The sequence below is a fragment of the Oncorhynchus mykiss genome, chromosome 11 (assembly GCF_013265735.2).
Source record: "Oncorhynchus mykiss isolate Arlee chromosome 11, USDA_OmykA_1.1, whole genome shotgun sequence".
Classification (NCBI taxonomy): Eukaryota; Metazoa; Chordata; class Actinopteri; order Salmoniformes; family Salmonidae; genus Oncorhynchus; species Oncorhynchus mykiss.
The window spans coordinates 27,034,744-27,051,065 of NC_048575.1; positions in this window are offsets into that span (position 1 = coordinate 27,034,744).

Genomic DNA, 16,322 nt, shown 5'->3' on the forward strand with positions numbered 1-16,322 from the left:
GCTTTGGGATTTTGTTTAGTTTTTCCAATGTTGTAAATATGAGTCCTTTGATTGGTTCATGATTTTGTTTATTGGAATTCTTTCTTTTGAAGCAGTGCTGGTGTCAGCTTGGTTGTTGAGGTCCAACACCAGCTGACTGAGAGGGCTCGTTTCTGGGCTCAGCTCTTGGGTTTGAAGTGCTTTAAATTGCAGACTTGAATTTGCACTTGAATTTAGGTGTAGCCAAAAAATGTATGATCTTTTCTGTATTTTCATTAATACTGGAAAGCGGCCCAGTTCTACCCTACATGCATTAGTTGGTGTATTTCTCTGGACTTGTAGAATATTCAGACAGAATTCTGCATGTAGGGCTTCAATTGGATGTTTGTCCCACATTTTAAAGTCCAGTTTATTGAGTGGCCCCCGAACCTCACTTCCATAAAGAGCTATTGGTAGGATTACACTATCAAATATTTTGGTCCACATTCTAATTGGAATTTTGATTTTGAATAATTTCCTTTTTATTGCGTACAATGCTCTGCGGGCTTTTTCTTTGAGTGCATTCACTGCCATAGTAAAGTTTCCCGATGCAGATATGGTCAGACCAAGATAGGTGTCATTTTTAGTGTGTTCAATTATGGTGTTGTTCAGGGTGAATTTATATTTGTGTTTCTGCCATCTTTTTTTTGTTGTTGAAAATCATGATTTTCGTTTTTTGGAAATTTACTGCCAGGGCACAATTATGGTAATATTGCTCTAGAATGATAAGGATCTGTTGAAGACCTTCTTTGGTTGGTGATAGAAGTACCAAGTCATCAGCATATAGCAGGTATTTCACCTCTGTGTCAAATAGTGTGAGTTCTGGCGCTGGAGATTGGTCCAACATGTCTGCTAATTCATTGATATAAACGTTGAAAAGATTTGGACTCAAACTGCTGCCTTGTCTCACACCTCAACATTGTAAAATAATTCTGTTCTTTGGTTTTTGATTTTTATTGCACACTTGTTTTCTGTGTATATACATTTTATGAAGTCATACACCTGACCACCAAGTCCACTTTGTAGAATTTTGAAGAATAGCCCTTCGTGCCAAATAGAATCAAATACTTTTTCAAAGTCAATAAAACAAGCAAAGATTGTGCCCTATTTTTTTTGGTGGACGTGTTTATTAACATGTTTATAAATTAGTGTGTGTAAGGTGTATACAGTGGGGCAAAAAAGTATTTACTCAGCCACCAATTGTGCAAGTTCTCCCACTTAAAAAGATGAGGCCTGTAATGTTCATCATAGGTACACTTCAACTATGACAGACAAAATGAGAAAAAAAATCCAGAAAATCACATTGTAGGATTTTTAATGAATTTATTTGCAAATTATGGTGGAAATAAGTATTTGGTCACCTACAAACAAGCAAGATTTCTGGCTCTCACAGACCTGTAACCTCTTCTTTAAGAGGCTCCTCTGTCCTCCACTCATTACCTGCATTAATGGCACCTGTTTCAACTTGTTATTAGTATAAAAGACACCTGTCCACAACCTCAAACAGTCACACTCCAAACTCCACTATGGCCAAGACCAAAGAGCTGTCAAAAAACACCAGAAACAAAATTATAGACCTGCACCAGGCTGGGAAGGCTGAATCTGCCTGAAATGTAATGATTTCTATCTGGAGATTGTCAAAAAACTGATCATCATAATATGATGAATCTGAAGGAGGAGCATAAGCTGCACATATGTATACATCATTGTCACAATAGATTGTACCTTTGTTAAGTTTTAGCCAAATGTGATTCATACCTTTTTTTCATTTCATTCAGTGCTAAGTCCTGCTTATGCCAAATGATGATTCCACCTGAGGCTCGGCATGGAATAAGAATGCACAAAAAAGTACAACGCAATCTGCAACCCTGTGTGTGTGTGTGTGTGTGAATTAAAGGGTCTGTCTAGCTCAGTGGTCTGCATATTAGATGCAGTAGTTGGCACACCTCTCCAATCTCTGATTGTTCTAGGTGTCTTTTGCCAGAGGTTACCTCAGCATCTCTCTCTCTCTCTGTGTATGTCTCTCTCTCTCTCTTGTGTGTGTGTGTGTATCTCTCTCTTTCTCTGTGTGTCTTTCTCTCTCTCTGTGTGTCTCTCTTTCTCTCGCTCTCTGTGTGTGTGTCTTTCCCTCTCTCTCTCTGTCTGTCTGTCTTCTCAAATTCAAATTCTAGCAGCTTTATTGGCATGAAAAACATTGTCAATATTGCCAAAGCAACAATGAATACAATATACATTGTAATAAAATGGTAAACAATAACAAATAATAATATAAAATGATAGTAAATAATAATATTAAATGAAATACAAAAATAACAATATGTTATAAATGTAATAAATATAAAAATATAAATATGGAAAATGAAACTGTAACTAACTTATAACTAAAAATGGTCGTCTTCACCACTACATCAGTACTACAACTATCATCACCATGACTAAACTGCTATCATCACCATCACCCTACTACCATACCACTACTAGTTGGAATAATAGTAATAACAATAATGGTAATAACAATAATAGTAATAATAAGTAAGTTACTGTTTACTATGCAGATGTTATTATTCAGTGTCCCTCAGACTATGGCAGGAAAATACATATTTGGCTGCAAGAGGAGCCATTGCTCCTTCGGCCATGAGTATTTTGAGTTCTTCCTCAGGTTTTAATAAGTTAAAATTTGGAATAAATGTAGTCATTTCTGTGAATAATGAATCTCTTGGTGAGGAATATTAACCTCTATCTCTGTGTGTGTGTCTCTCTCTTTCCATTTTCAATTCAATTCAATTCAATTTGCTTTATTGGCATGACGTAACAATGTACATATTAATAATGAGAATCAAAATTGTCAACACATTTTGGGAAATAACGCTCTCTAATTGTTTTATATTTTTGACATTTTGTCAGGAAATGCAGCTCCGTCTCAGGTTCTGCTGTTGTGCAGTGGTTGCACAGCCTTTTCTCTACAGGGAGCCAGGTTTTCCTGTGTCTATCCTTCTCAATGGCAAGGCTGTGCTCACTGAGCCTGTACTTTGTCAAGGTTTTTCTAAGGTTTTGATCAGTAACCATGGACAAATAGTTAGCCACAGTGTACTGTCGATTTAGGGCCAGATAGCACTGCATTGTGCTTGTGTTTCCCAATAAGCAATGTAGTTTTGTTTTGACTGTGTTGTAATTTGGTTTATTCTGATTGATTGGATGTTCTGGTCCTGAGGCTTCAGTGTGTTAGTCGAACAAGTTTGTGAACTCTCTCTCTCACTTTGTGTGTGTCTCTCTCTCTCTTTGTGTGTCTCTGTGTGTGTGTCTCTCTGTGTGTGCGTGTCTCTCTCTCTCTCTGTGTGTGTGTGTCTCTGTGTGTGTGTGTGTCTCTGTGTGTGTGTGTGTCTCTCTCTGTGTGTGCGTGTCTCTCTCTCTGTGTGTGTGTGTCTCTCTCTCTGTGTGTGTGTGTCTCTCTCTGTGTGTGTGTGTCTCTCTCTGTGTGTGTGTGTCTCTCTCTGTGTGTGTGTGTGTGTGTGTGTGTCTCCCTCTCTCTGTGTGTGTGTGTGTGTGTCTCCCTCTGTGTGTGTGTGTGTCTCCCTCTCTGTGTGTGTGTGTGTGTGTCTCCCTCTCTCTGTGTGTGTATCTCTCTCTCTGTGTGTGTGTGTCTCTCTCTCTCTGTGTGTGTGTCTCTCTCTCTGTATGTGTGTCTCTCTCTCTGCACGTGTGTCTCTCTGTGTGTCTCCCTCTCTGTGTGTGTGTCTCTCTCTGTGTGTGTGTGTCTCTCTCTCTGTATGTGTGTCTCTCTCTCTGTATGTGTGTCTCTCTCTCTGCACGTGTGTCTCTCTGTGTGTCTCCCTCTGTGTGTGTGTGTGTCTCCCTCTCTGTGTGTGTGTCTCTCTCTCTGTGTGTGTGTGTCTCTCTCTCTGTGTGTGTGTCTCTCTCTCTGTATGTGTGTCTCTCTCTCTGTATGTGTGTCTCTCTCTCTGTATGTGTGTCTCTCTCTCTGTATGTGTGTCTCTCTCTGTGTGTGTGTCTCGCTCTCTCTGTGTGTGTGTGTCTCTCTCTCTGTGTGTGTGTGTCTCTCTCTCTGTATGTGTGTCTCTCTCTCTGTATGTGTGTCTCTCTCTCTGTATGTGTGTCTCTCTCTGTGTGTGTCTCTCTGTGTGTGTGTGTGTCTCTCTCTCTCGTATGTAACATGCTGGACAGAAATTTGAGATATCCCTGGGGAGAAGCCGTAGCTCATCCCGAGAAGAAAAGGAAATCAAGAAACATCATCCTGAGTGTTGTTGTTGTTACAAGGGAAGATTTATTAGTTCCCCGTTTCAGGTATTTCATTTGGAACAAGGTAGTCTGTCTAAATTAAGAAGCATGGAGAAAAATCCCCGTAGCCACAGCAGGGTGCCGGAGCAGAAGTGGTTTCGGGTACAGGAGGCCAGACAGGCTTGTGTAAGAGTTTGGAAAGAAGCAAGGGCGAGAGAGAAGTGTAGAGTATGGGGTACAAAGAGAAAAGGTGAAATCCACGTAGCCACAGCAGGGTGCCTGATCAGGCCAGTGGTTCGGGCAAAGCAAGAGCCCAGATACACATGCTTGTGTATAGGACATAGAGGAAAGGGGGGGGGGGGAGTAAGAGAGGAACAAAGAGAAGGAGAAATCCACATATCCACAGCAGGGTATTAGGTCAGGCTAAAAGGAGAGAGAGTGTACAGACTCAGGGCACAGGAGTCCAGACAGGAGTTTGGATAGAGGAAATGGGAAAAGAGAATCAGAGACAAAAGGATAAGGAGAGAAGGAGAATGAAGGACTGCCTTAATATTTCTGGCTCAAGGACTCATTAGCAACTATAATTTCTGTTTGTTAAAACGCCTAAATGGAACCGTCTGGGGCTTCCAGAACCTTTTCAAAACAAATATGGCTCTGTGGTCTAGGGCACCTGCTGGGTCTTAGATGCACTTAGCGTTTAACGTAATACACCCAAATAAACAAAACCAGTCTCCATGCTTCTGCTACAATGCTTGACTGGAGCTGTTGAATGAATCGCATGGTAACATGCTGAGGACTACTGGAGAAAGGTATTGTGTGCCAGGTACATTGCTATCGGATTCCATCCGTCTACAGTGTATTCGATACTCAAACCGTTAACACTGAAATGAAACAAATGATGAAGAGTATGGACTACTGTTCCTCCTCCTGTTGAGGAGGTATAACACCATATCTCCTGCTCTAGTCTTCCTCCTGTTGAGGTAGTATAATATATCTCCTGCTCTAGTCTTCCTCCTGTTGAGGTAGTATAACACCATATCTCCTGCTCTAGTCTTCCTCCTGTTGAGGTAGTATAACACCATATCTCCTGCTCTAGTCTTCCTCCTGTTGAGGTAGTATAACACCATATATCCTGCTCTAGTCTTCCTCCTGTTGAGGTAGTATAACACCATATCTCCTGCTCTAGTCTTCCTCCTGTTGAGGTAGTATAACACCATATCTCCTGCTCTAGTCTTCCTCCTGTTGAGGTAGTATAACACCATATCTCCTGCTCTAGTCTTCCTCCTGTTGAGGTAGTATAACACCATATCTCCTGCTCTAGTCTTCCTCCTGTTGAGGTAGTATAACACCATATCTCCTGCTCTAGTCTTCCTCCTGTTGAGGTAGTTTGATATCATATCTCCTGCTCTAGTCTTCATCCTGTTGAGGTAGTATAACACCATATCTCCTGCTCTAGTCTTCCTCCTGTTGAGGTAGTATAACACCATATCTCCTGCTCTAGTCTTCCTCCTGTTGAGGTAGTTTGATATCATATCTCCTGCTCTAGTCTTCCTCCTGTTGAGGTAGTATAACACCATATCTCCTGCTCTAGTCTTCCTCCTGTTGAGGTAGTATAACACCATATCTCCTGCTCTAGTCTTCCTCCTGTTGAGGTAGTATAACACCATATCTCCTGCTCTAGTCTTCCTCCTGTTGAGGTAGTATAACACCATATCTCCTGCTCTAGTCTTCCTCCTGTTGAGGTAGTATAACACCATATCTCCTGCTCTAGTCTTCCTCCTGTTGAGGTAGTATAACACCATATCTCCTGCTCTAGTCTTCCTCCTGTTGAGGTAGTATAACACCATATCTCCTGCTCTAGTCTTCCTCCTGTTGAGGTAGTTTGATATCATATCTCCTGCTCTAGTCTTCATCCTGTTGAGGTAGTATAACACCATATCTCCTGCTCTAGTCTTCCTCCTGTTGAGGTAGTATAACACCATATCTCCTGCTCTAGTCTTCCTCCTGTTGAGGTAGTTTGATATCATATCTCCTGCTCTAGTCTTCCTCCTGTTGAGGTAGTATAACACCATATCTCCTGCTCTAGTCTTCCTCCTGTTGAGGTAGTATAACACCATATCTCCTGCTCTAGTCTTCCTCCTGTTGAGGTAGTTTGATATCATATCTCCTGCTCTAGTCTTCCTCCTGTTGAGGTAGTATAACACCATATCTCCTGCTCTAGTCTTCCTCCTGTTGAGGTAGTATAACACCATATCTCCTGCTCTAGTCTTCCTCCTGTTGAGGTAGTATAACACCATATCTCCTGCTCTAGTCTTCCTCCTGTTGAGGTAGTATAACACCATATCTCCTGCTCTAGTCTTCCTCCCGTTGAGGTACTTTGATATCATATCTCCTGCTCTAGTCTTCCTCCTGTTGAGGTAGTATAACACCATATCTCCTGCTCTAGTCTTCCTCCTGTTGAGGTAGTATAACACCATATCTCCTGCTCTAGTCTTCCTCCCGTTGAGGTAGTTTGATATCATATCTCCTGCTCTAGTCTTCCTCCCAGACACACTCACACAGTCCAGAGAACTCTTATTATTGCAGGCTTCATGTCAAGTGCAGTTCAGCACAGTTCAGGGACGTGGTTAACTTAACTTGGGTTGCAGCACAAATGGAAACCTATTCCCTATATATTGCACTACTTTTGACCAGAGCCCATAGGGAATAGGGTGCCGTTTGGGACGCAAGCCCATAGGACGGGCCAGGCAAGGAATGAGGTGACACTGGTCACAATAATGAGCAAGTGCAAGATCTGTCACACACATTTCAGATATATGACCTTTCCAAAATAGAAAATAGTATAAATAGCCTAAACAGTTCTAACAAGAGGAGAACATTGTATCACCGTATCCTCCTGTTTTAAAGCTGTAGACCTTCTATAATCTGCTGAGTCTTGTAGGGACAGGGAGTTAGTGGGGGCAAATGTTGCTCTGAGAGAGATTCAGGTCTGAGTGACTAACGGTATGATGAACAAGAGACTTGGTGACTTTTTCCAGGGAACAATTTAGAGTGGGCCTAGAGTACCGTGCCCAAGGGCACTGCAAATAGGGTTATTTCTTTTATATTTTACTACCTCACCCCCGTAGCAGCTTGATTTTATCATTAGATATAAACGGGGTATAAACAGGATTTGGGTCATTATAAATAATCACCCAGTTTATTGACTGTTTGGACAGGCAGCATTATAGATGAGTTACTGTGGATTCCCACCAACATGGAAAATACATAAGTGCTTCTGGTTCTTGGTTCAGTGAGGACGGACTGATAGGTGAGGCAGACAGACAGAGGTGCCAAAGAAAACTGCACTTCATTTTACTTCACTGACAAACCCAGGCTGAGGAGCATCTCATTATTAATGGGCTGTTAAGTATGTGTGTGTGTGTGTGTGTGTGTGTGATGCGATTCACGGGTGCTGCTTAGTGAAATATTTTCAGATGGTTTGATATGATGGTAATATAAATGGGTCAGTGAATCGGAAATACCTCGATATCTATATAACCTTTGTTTTCTCTAAATAATAGCTACATTAGTAAAGAATTAAGAACTCCAGCCAAACCTCTAGATTAAGACCCAATCAGATACTGCCCATGAATCAGAACATTGTGAACCAATGGCGATGAAGGGAAATCAAGGGCAACTATGAAATACAAAGCAATAAAGTCCATTATATCTACACTAAACTAGTCTCACTGTAAGAAAAACAAAACCAGATACTGTTGAAACAGTTTGCTCTGTAACAATGAATATCATTGCTTGGGCTTCTTATGGATGTAAACCTGTAATTGTGGTATTTCAAGTGCTGTGTATATATTTCAAGTTGTTGGTGCCAATGCTTTCTTTGGAGCAGCTGGTTGCTTGTCAAATATAGAAGTAAAACAAGATTCATGAATACATAGATTTATGGAATGGAACGACTTTGAATCTGTATGTATTAAAACCAATTTTTGTTTATTTTGCTATTTGGTGGCATTGGCAAAACCCCACCAATACCTCTGCTAAATCCTGTACCACTTTCACAAGTGGTTTTGAATTTGAAAAAGAAATTGAACTAGCACTGTCAAACCTCAAAACATATCTTTTAGAAAATGGTATCACCATGAAGTTGAACGTTTCCAGCCATTTCAAATGATTGATGTCCACACTGTCATCACCAGAAATGTATTTGAAATCCACAAGCTGTCATTTAATGTACAAATAGAATGAAAAAGCTGACCATGTTTTTATCTGACCAGGTTTCCCATGACATCAGCAGGTAGCCCAGCTGTTAAGAGTGTTGGACCAGTCACTGAAAGGTCATTGTTTTGAATCCCTAAGCTGACTAGGTGAAAAAACTGCCAATGTGCCCTTGAGCAAGGCACTTAACCCTAATTGCTCCTGTAAGTCGCTCTGGATAAGAGCATCTGCTAAATGACCAAAATGTAAATATGTCACCCTGTATATAAATGTAAATGCATTGTAGGGCCTAACAGACAGTATGAACATATATCAGCATGATACTACAAGCAACGTTGTTAACATGTTACTGTGAACAAATCCAATTATTTAGTCCTAAAAGTTTGTCATTTAGTTGTTTTGAGATTAAGAGGAAAACCTCAAAACAACTGTACAAAATGATATTGGACTTCACAGATGTTGGACAGTTGTCGTAACCATTGTTGGGGAATGTCCCGTATCCTGCTTCCTGATTGGTTCATCTGAGGTCAGACAGGTCAGACACCTCTATCCCGGAGCTCAGCTGGTATCCCTGAGCACAGCTAGTATCCCTGAGCACAGCTAGTATCCCTGAGCTCAGCTTGTATCCCTGAGCTCAGCTTGTATCCCTCGTTTGACCAAGTACCACTCTGCCATCCCTGTTGCCTCTCACCATCCACCCCCCCCCCCCCCCTCTCTCACCTGGGGCCCTCATTTATAACCATTGCCGAAATTTCACACAAAATGTCTGCGTGTGCCATTTCTGAAAGGTTGAGATTGAGATTTATAAAATTCGCACAGGCCATAGGAATGTTTCCCATTATAAATCAGTTATGTCCTAAAACTGTGTGAGTGTGAAAGAGCATTATAACTCAGCCTGGAAAACACCATTTGTCTTTTAGGGTGACAATAACACCCTTTATTTGCTGCAGAAATGGGAACTACTGGCATAAGGCCACGGCATGCAAAATACGAATGGTTTGTCTTTCAATAGATTCTTGGATTTTTATGTCCTGCCTTGGTATAGGCTCTGCCTTGGTATAGGCTCTGCCTTGGTATAGGCTCTGCCTTGGTATAGGCTCTGCCTTGGTATAGGAAAAAATGTTGTTTTCCTATCGCACAGCAATACTGTAGCTTACCAATGCTTCCAAATATTTGAATATCTGACATATGCTAGGGGTCTATTGTAATTAGACTGTGTTTAATCTTTAGCAGTAATTTATCTGGAAAAGTTTCTGAAAGAGAAAACAATTGTATTGTGGACCTGTCAGTGTAACAGTATAGCTTCCGTCCCTCTCCTCACCCCTACTTGGGCTTGAACTAGAGACCCTCTGCACACATCAACAACAGTCACCCACGAAGCACCGTTACCCATCGCTCCACAAAAGCCGCAGCCTTGCAGAGCAAGGGGAACAACTACTTCAAGGTCTCAGAGCGAGTGACGTCACCGATTGAAACACTATTAGCGCGCACCCCGCTAACTAGCCAGCCATTTCACACCGGTTAAATCAGCAGAGTTCATAGGAAATCAGTCAATTTAAATAAATTCATTAGGCCCTAATCTCTGGATTCCACATGACTGGGAATACAGATACGCATCTGTTGGTCACAGATATCTTTTAAAAAAAGGGTAGGTGCGTGGATCAGAAAACCAGTCCGTATCTGGTGTGACCACCATTTGCCTCATGCAGCGTGACATTTCCTTCACATAGAGTTGATCAGGCTGTTGATTGTGGCCTGTGGAATATTGTCCCACTCCTCTAAATTGGCTGTGCGAAATAGCTGGATATAGCCATGAACAGGAACACCCTGTACTACATGTCGATCCAGAGCATCCCAAACATGCTCAACGGGTGACATGTCTGGTAAGTATGCAGGCCATAGAGGAAATTGTACATTTTCAGCTTTCAGGAATTGTGTACAAATCCTTCCGACGTGGGGCCGTGATGAATGGCACGACAATGGGCCTCAGGATCTCGTCACGGTATCTCTGTGCATTCAAATTGCCATCAATAAAATGCAATTGTGTTCGTTGTTCTGCCCATACCATAACCCCACCATGGGGCACTCTGTTCACAATGTTGACATCAGCAAACCGCGCGCCCACACAACGCCATGCATGCTGTCTGCCATTTGCCCGGTACAGTTGAAACCAGGAATCATCCGTGAAGAGCACACTTCTCCAGCGTGCCAGTGGCCATCGAAGGTGAGCGTTTGCCCACTGAAGTCGGTTATGATGCCGAAGGTCAAGACCCTGGTGAGGAGGACGAACACGCAGATGCGCTTCCCTGAGACGGTTTCTGTTTCTGCAGAAATTCTTCGGTTGTGCAAACCCACAGTTTCATCAGCTGTCCGGGTGTGCAGGTGAAGAAGCCGGATGTGGAGGTCCTAGGCTGGCGTGGATACTCATGGTCTTGCGGGTGGATGGATTATCTTGGCAAATGTAGAAATGCTCACCAGAAACACGCTTTTTATGCATATGGAACATTTTTGAGATCTTTCAATTCAGCTCTTGAATCATGGGATCAATACTTTACATGTTGCGTTTATATTTCTCTTCAGTATATTTACTAGGCTAATAGGTCCAATTAAATGACAGCTTCACATGATAAATTGTATTATGGCTCCTTTGGGAATGTGAAGCCATCATGGCCAGAAAAGGTGAGGAATGTATTACGGTTATGAAATTCAAATGAAATATACAGATTTTCCCTCTGCTCACTAACTGCACATGTCTGCATTCTTGTTAATATGTTTTCTAGTTTTTTATTTTTTATGAATAAGCTTTTCATCACATCCCAAATTTGCACAAAATACTTGCCAGCTTGCAATACAATATTTCAACCACTAGCAGATGTGTGTAGGCATGGTCTGAAGTTAGCGAGGAGGTGAGCACATTCTCATGTCAAGTTAATTTCCTATAAATGCCAACTTCTGCGTGAAAACCGGTGCACATTTTGGGGTCTATTTTGTCCTTATGTAAGGTTTATAAATGAGGTCCCTGGAGATACCAGCTGGTTCTACTATTTCAAAGTCATTCAGCATAACAAAAACACAGATCTTCACTCACTTTTCTCCTCCCCTCTCCCTCCCTTCCTCCATCCTTCCCTCCTCACTACCTCAGTCTCTCACAGCGTAATTATTATTTTGAAACTGCGGTGTGAAGAGCTGTCCATGCTTGGCGCTGCCTCACTCGCTAACACTTGGGGAGGTTTAATACAATTTGACTTGTGTTTTATAATCTTCCCTGGAAGAGATCAGGGCCTCTTTGTTCCTCCGCCTGTCTGTCAGTCTGTCAGTCTATCTCAGCATGAACAGGCAGAGAGAGGCACTGCCATGTGCCGCGCCTGGGTGTGGGGCGAGGAGAGAGGTGGAGAGAGGGAGAGGAGGAAGAGGAGGGGGGAGACGGGCACTGGCATGTGCAGAGAGAGGTGGATAGAGGGGGAGGAGAAGTACTGTAGGAAAGGAGAGGGGTTCTTGAGCCGGGCGCTCCTCCCTCCCAACCATTGGTTGAGGAGGTGCTTGTTGAGTGCTTATGTTGCAGCCGCTCCAGCGATGGTATAGCTAAGTGAGATGCAGACAGAGGGAAAAGAAACCCGTAAAGGGAAACTCTGACTCTCTGCAAATAATGGCACTTCAGTTAGTTAGGCAGGCAAGAAAAGTCACACGAGAAGACAAGGGTTTCCTGTGAACAGACAAGAAATGTTAATAAACAGAAGTCTGTATGTGCGTCCCAAATGGCACCCTATTCCCTATGTAGTGCATGTCTATTGACCAGGGCCCAAAGGGCATCCATTTGGGATGCATCATGTGTAAAGTCTGTTCGAAGGGGAAGTCCAATAGACAAGTCATGTTAAGGGAAAATCCATCAGTGCACTCACTGACTTTGAAGTCAGGAATGTGGAAATACGATTTGTTACAGAGTACATATAGTGAGCTGCTAAATGTTGAAGGCCTATGAACGCCAGAGGAGACTCTCAAGGAGTGGAGAGCGTTCCAATGCTAACAATGAAGCTAGTCTAATCACAGAACACAGAGGACCAATCAGTCTGTCTGCAGGCTTCGTGTGAGCCGCTCCGCTCCAGAGAGAGAGGGTGCAGGAACTGGACCCGGCCTCGTTCCTGCCGGCCTGCTCTGGGGACCTTCGATGTGGGCTGTAGACTTGGAGAGCCAGGCTGCTGCTGGGCCTCCCCAAGGCTGCGGGTAGTTCCCATTTCCCTTTCCAAAGGGCTGGGTTCAGAGGGAGGCGGTGGGGTGTGTGGGTGTGCCCTGTCTGTCAACCCACTACACAACCAGGCCAGTAGATGATCACTCATTATGGGCTGTTAGAAACCCCCTGTTCCCTTCAGACCTCAGCCAAACTCCACCACCACTTCACTCCCAAGACCACTCACACACCACTCCCCAACATCAACACCTGTTAATACATGACACACCGACCAGCACACTGAAAGACTGCCTTCACCTTCCTGCGTTCTGCTCCCACTTCTGTCTTTTACGAACTAGAACCTCACTGCATCTCCTTCCCCTTTCAACTGCATGCCGGTCTCTCAAAGAGACACAAACAAAACGGTCAGCCATGTTCTTTCAGGCTATTTTCTTCACTGGATTTGCTCACATATTAAGGAAGTTGAACATTGAAGGCCATCCAAAGGTGAGCTGCTGCTTCACAGCTCTTACCACCTGGTTCTGCTCATATGAGTCCTGTCCGGTTTGACAGTTTAACACGGTGGCGGCTGAGATCTTCTCACAACCCTGCACCTTACTATATAGTGTACTACTTTTGACCAGAGCCCTATGGGATCAAAAGTACTGGTCAAAAGTAGTGTACTCTAGGCCTCCCGGGTGGCGCAGTGGTCTAGAGCACTGCATCGCAGTGTGCCACCAGAGACGCGCCCAGGCTCTGTCGCAGCCGGCGACGCACAATTGCCCTAGCGTCGTCCGGGTTAGGGAGGGTTTGGCCGGTAGGGATATCCTTGTCTCATCGCGCACTAGCGACTCCTGTGGCGGGCCGGGCGCAGTGCACGCTGACCAGGTCGCTAGGTGTTTCCTCCGACACATTGGTGCGGCTGGCTTCCGGGTTGGATGCGCGCTGTGTCGACCTTCGTCTCTCCTGAGCTCGTACGGGAGTTGTAGCGATGAGACAAGATTGAATTTTTACCCCCTTTTTCTCCACAATTACGTGGTATCTAATTGTTAGTACTAACAATTAGATACCACGTAATTGTGGAGAAAAAGGGGTAAACATTTAATTGAAAAAAGTAGTGTATTACATAGGGAATAAGGTACCATTTGGGAGGCATCCCCTGTCCCCTCCAACTAGGTCTGGCCATATATCTGAGGACCCAGTCACCAGTACATATGGCCCTGACCCCGCCGATGACTCTTTACTGACGATTACATCACCTTGTAAAGGGACACGACCCAATACAATATCATACTGCTCCTTGTTATTCTTCCCCAGCAAACCAGACAGGTCTCTCTGTCTGGACCTCTCTCCCACTCCCTCCCACTTTTTCCACCTCCTGTGTTTTACACATTCATTGTATCATGTGAGTTCCCATCTTGTCGCTCAGGCGAGTCAGTCAGGGGGAACCACTGATTGGAAATAATAACACACTCACGTGTGTGCGTGCCATTGTTTGTGCGTGTGTGTCTGACCACCCTCCACACTCCTAAGAGAAATGAGAGGGACATCTTGTCAAAACAAGGCCTGTGAGTGAGTGTTCTTCCCTGGGTGAGTCCAGGGGCTCTGGGCTGTAGGCTTTGGGAGCGAAGCGAGACACGGCGAGGTGCGGCGAGGGACGTCCTGGTGATTGCCATGACCTGGCCCAGTCATCGTCACGCTAAGGGCCTCCCTTTCCATCTGGACCTGGGTCTCTGTTCACATCCCAAATGGCACCCTATTCTTTATTTAGTGCACTACTTTTACCAAGGCCCTGGTCAAAAGTAGTGCATTAAAATAGGGAATAGGGTGCCATTTGGGATTCATTTCTCTGTGTTACAGAGGTGTCAAACAGCAACAGCCTCAACCCTGCCTCTGAGAACACAACTGGCGCCACCGATATGACGCTACACGTCTCTCACACGTCTCCTACAAGGCCAGTCTGGCCAATTGTATCCCAGGAAAAGTATGGGTTTTATCAGCATGCCGTGCTTCGCTGGAATGTCTTGTTGCTTCCTGGTTTGGAACACGCCAGGCAAAGCATTTCACAGTTTCCTTGAGTTGAGGCAACGTCAGAATCGGAGGCTGAGCATACACAGTCTTTATAGGAGCAACTTGAGATCCTGTATGCCGATCGTCTAAAATGTAATTAGCACATGGCCATGGAGTTGAATCTGATTTCATTGCGTGTGATTTTTATCAGATTTCAGACCATTGAAACAATCCACAATCACTTTCTCTATTGAAAAACCCACTATTCATGTCTCATCTATTCCTATGGCCTAAGACAGTATCTTTATTATTGGCTCGTACAGTGGTGAACTTTGATATGACAACAGGATGTTTTTGTACTCTCACTTCACACGAGCATGGAAATAAAATATTCCATAAACACAGCAAACTATGGTATGAAATAAATGAGGAAAACCACGAAACAAGTTATTTTGAGTCGTCGCCACAGCAGAGCGCTGATGGCTCATCTAGATGGGCCTACAGAGACATTTAAACAGTAAAGGTATCGCCGGCAGAGCAGAGATCCGCGTCCGGTCCCAGTACTGGGTGTGTGCGTGTTTATTTGCGGCAGGATGCTGCTGAGACGTGGTGGTAACTCGAGAACCCTCGACAGTAGAACGGCTATAAACGACTGACGATCAGCCTTCGCCGTTATAACCTTAACACCATGACTGACTACCGGCCTACTTCTGCTCTGTATTCACATCCAAGCTGGACTGGGCCCACCAACACATTCCTCTGTGGATGGATGTATATGGGCTGCCCAAACAGAACAGGTTCATTTTTGTTGAATGTATTTTTTATATGTGGTCGGGCTAACCAACAAGTTCCAACCAGAGCATGGTTGTAAAGTTATTATAAAGTGGCATGATGAGAAACTTACCCATTAGGCTCTGAAACACAAAACCAAAGTAAAGTGACATAGTAAAAATATTTAAATAACATTTTTAGAGGTGGTCTTATCCCCCCCTCAAAACACCACAGAGACCGTGCTAATTTCTCTGCACAACAAGCCAGTCCTCCCTCGACCCCCATTCCTCTGACTTTAAACATGATAGTTTCTGTCTAAATAATTAAGAACTGGGTACAGAGAGGTTGAGGGGAACGGCACAGCGAAAGTTTAAGAAAACACAGGTGGACAGTTTGGTGTCGCCGTAACATAGTCAATGTGTTCACACAGCCTCGGTCTCTCGACCCTGTTTTACCTCCACACGTCAGAGGAAATTCCACTAATACTAACAATGGACCCACCACTTCCACCTGAACTTTTACCCCCTGCTCTCATTTTCACTTTACACAGGGTGCCTCTCTAACCATAACCTGCACATCCCTAACAGGGAATGCATACTCCAGCAGCACACCACCCAGCAGAACACCACCCAGCAGAACACCACCCTGCAGCATACCCCTGCTGGCTTGCTTCTGAAGCTAGCCAGGGTTGGTCCTGGATGGGAGACCAGATGCTGCTGGAAGTGGTGTTGGTGGGTCAGTAGGAGGCACTCTTTCCTCTGGTTAAAAAAAATATCCCAATGCCGCAGGACAGGGATTAGGGACATTGTTCGTTAAACGGGTGTCCTGACTCTCTGTGGTCACTAAAGATTCCCTGGCACTTATCACAAGAGTAGGGGTGTTAACCCTGGTGTCCTGGCTAAATTCC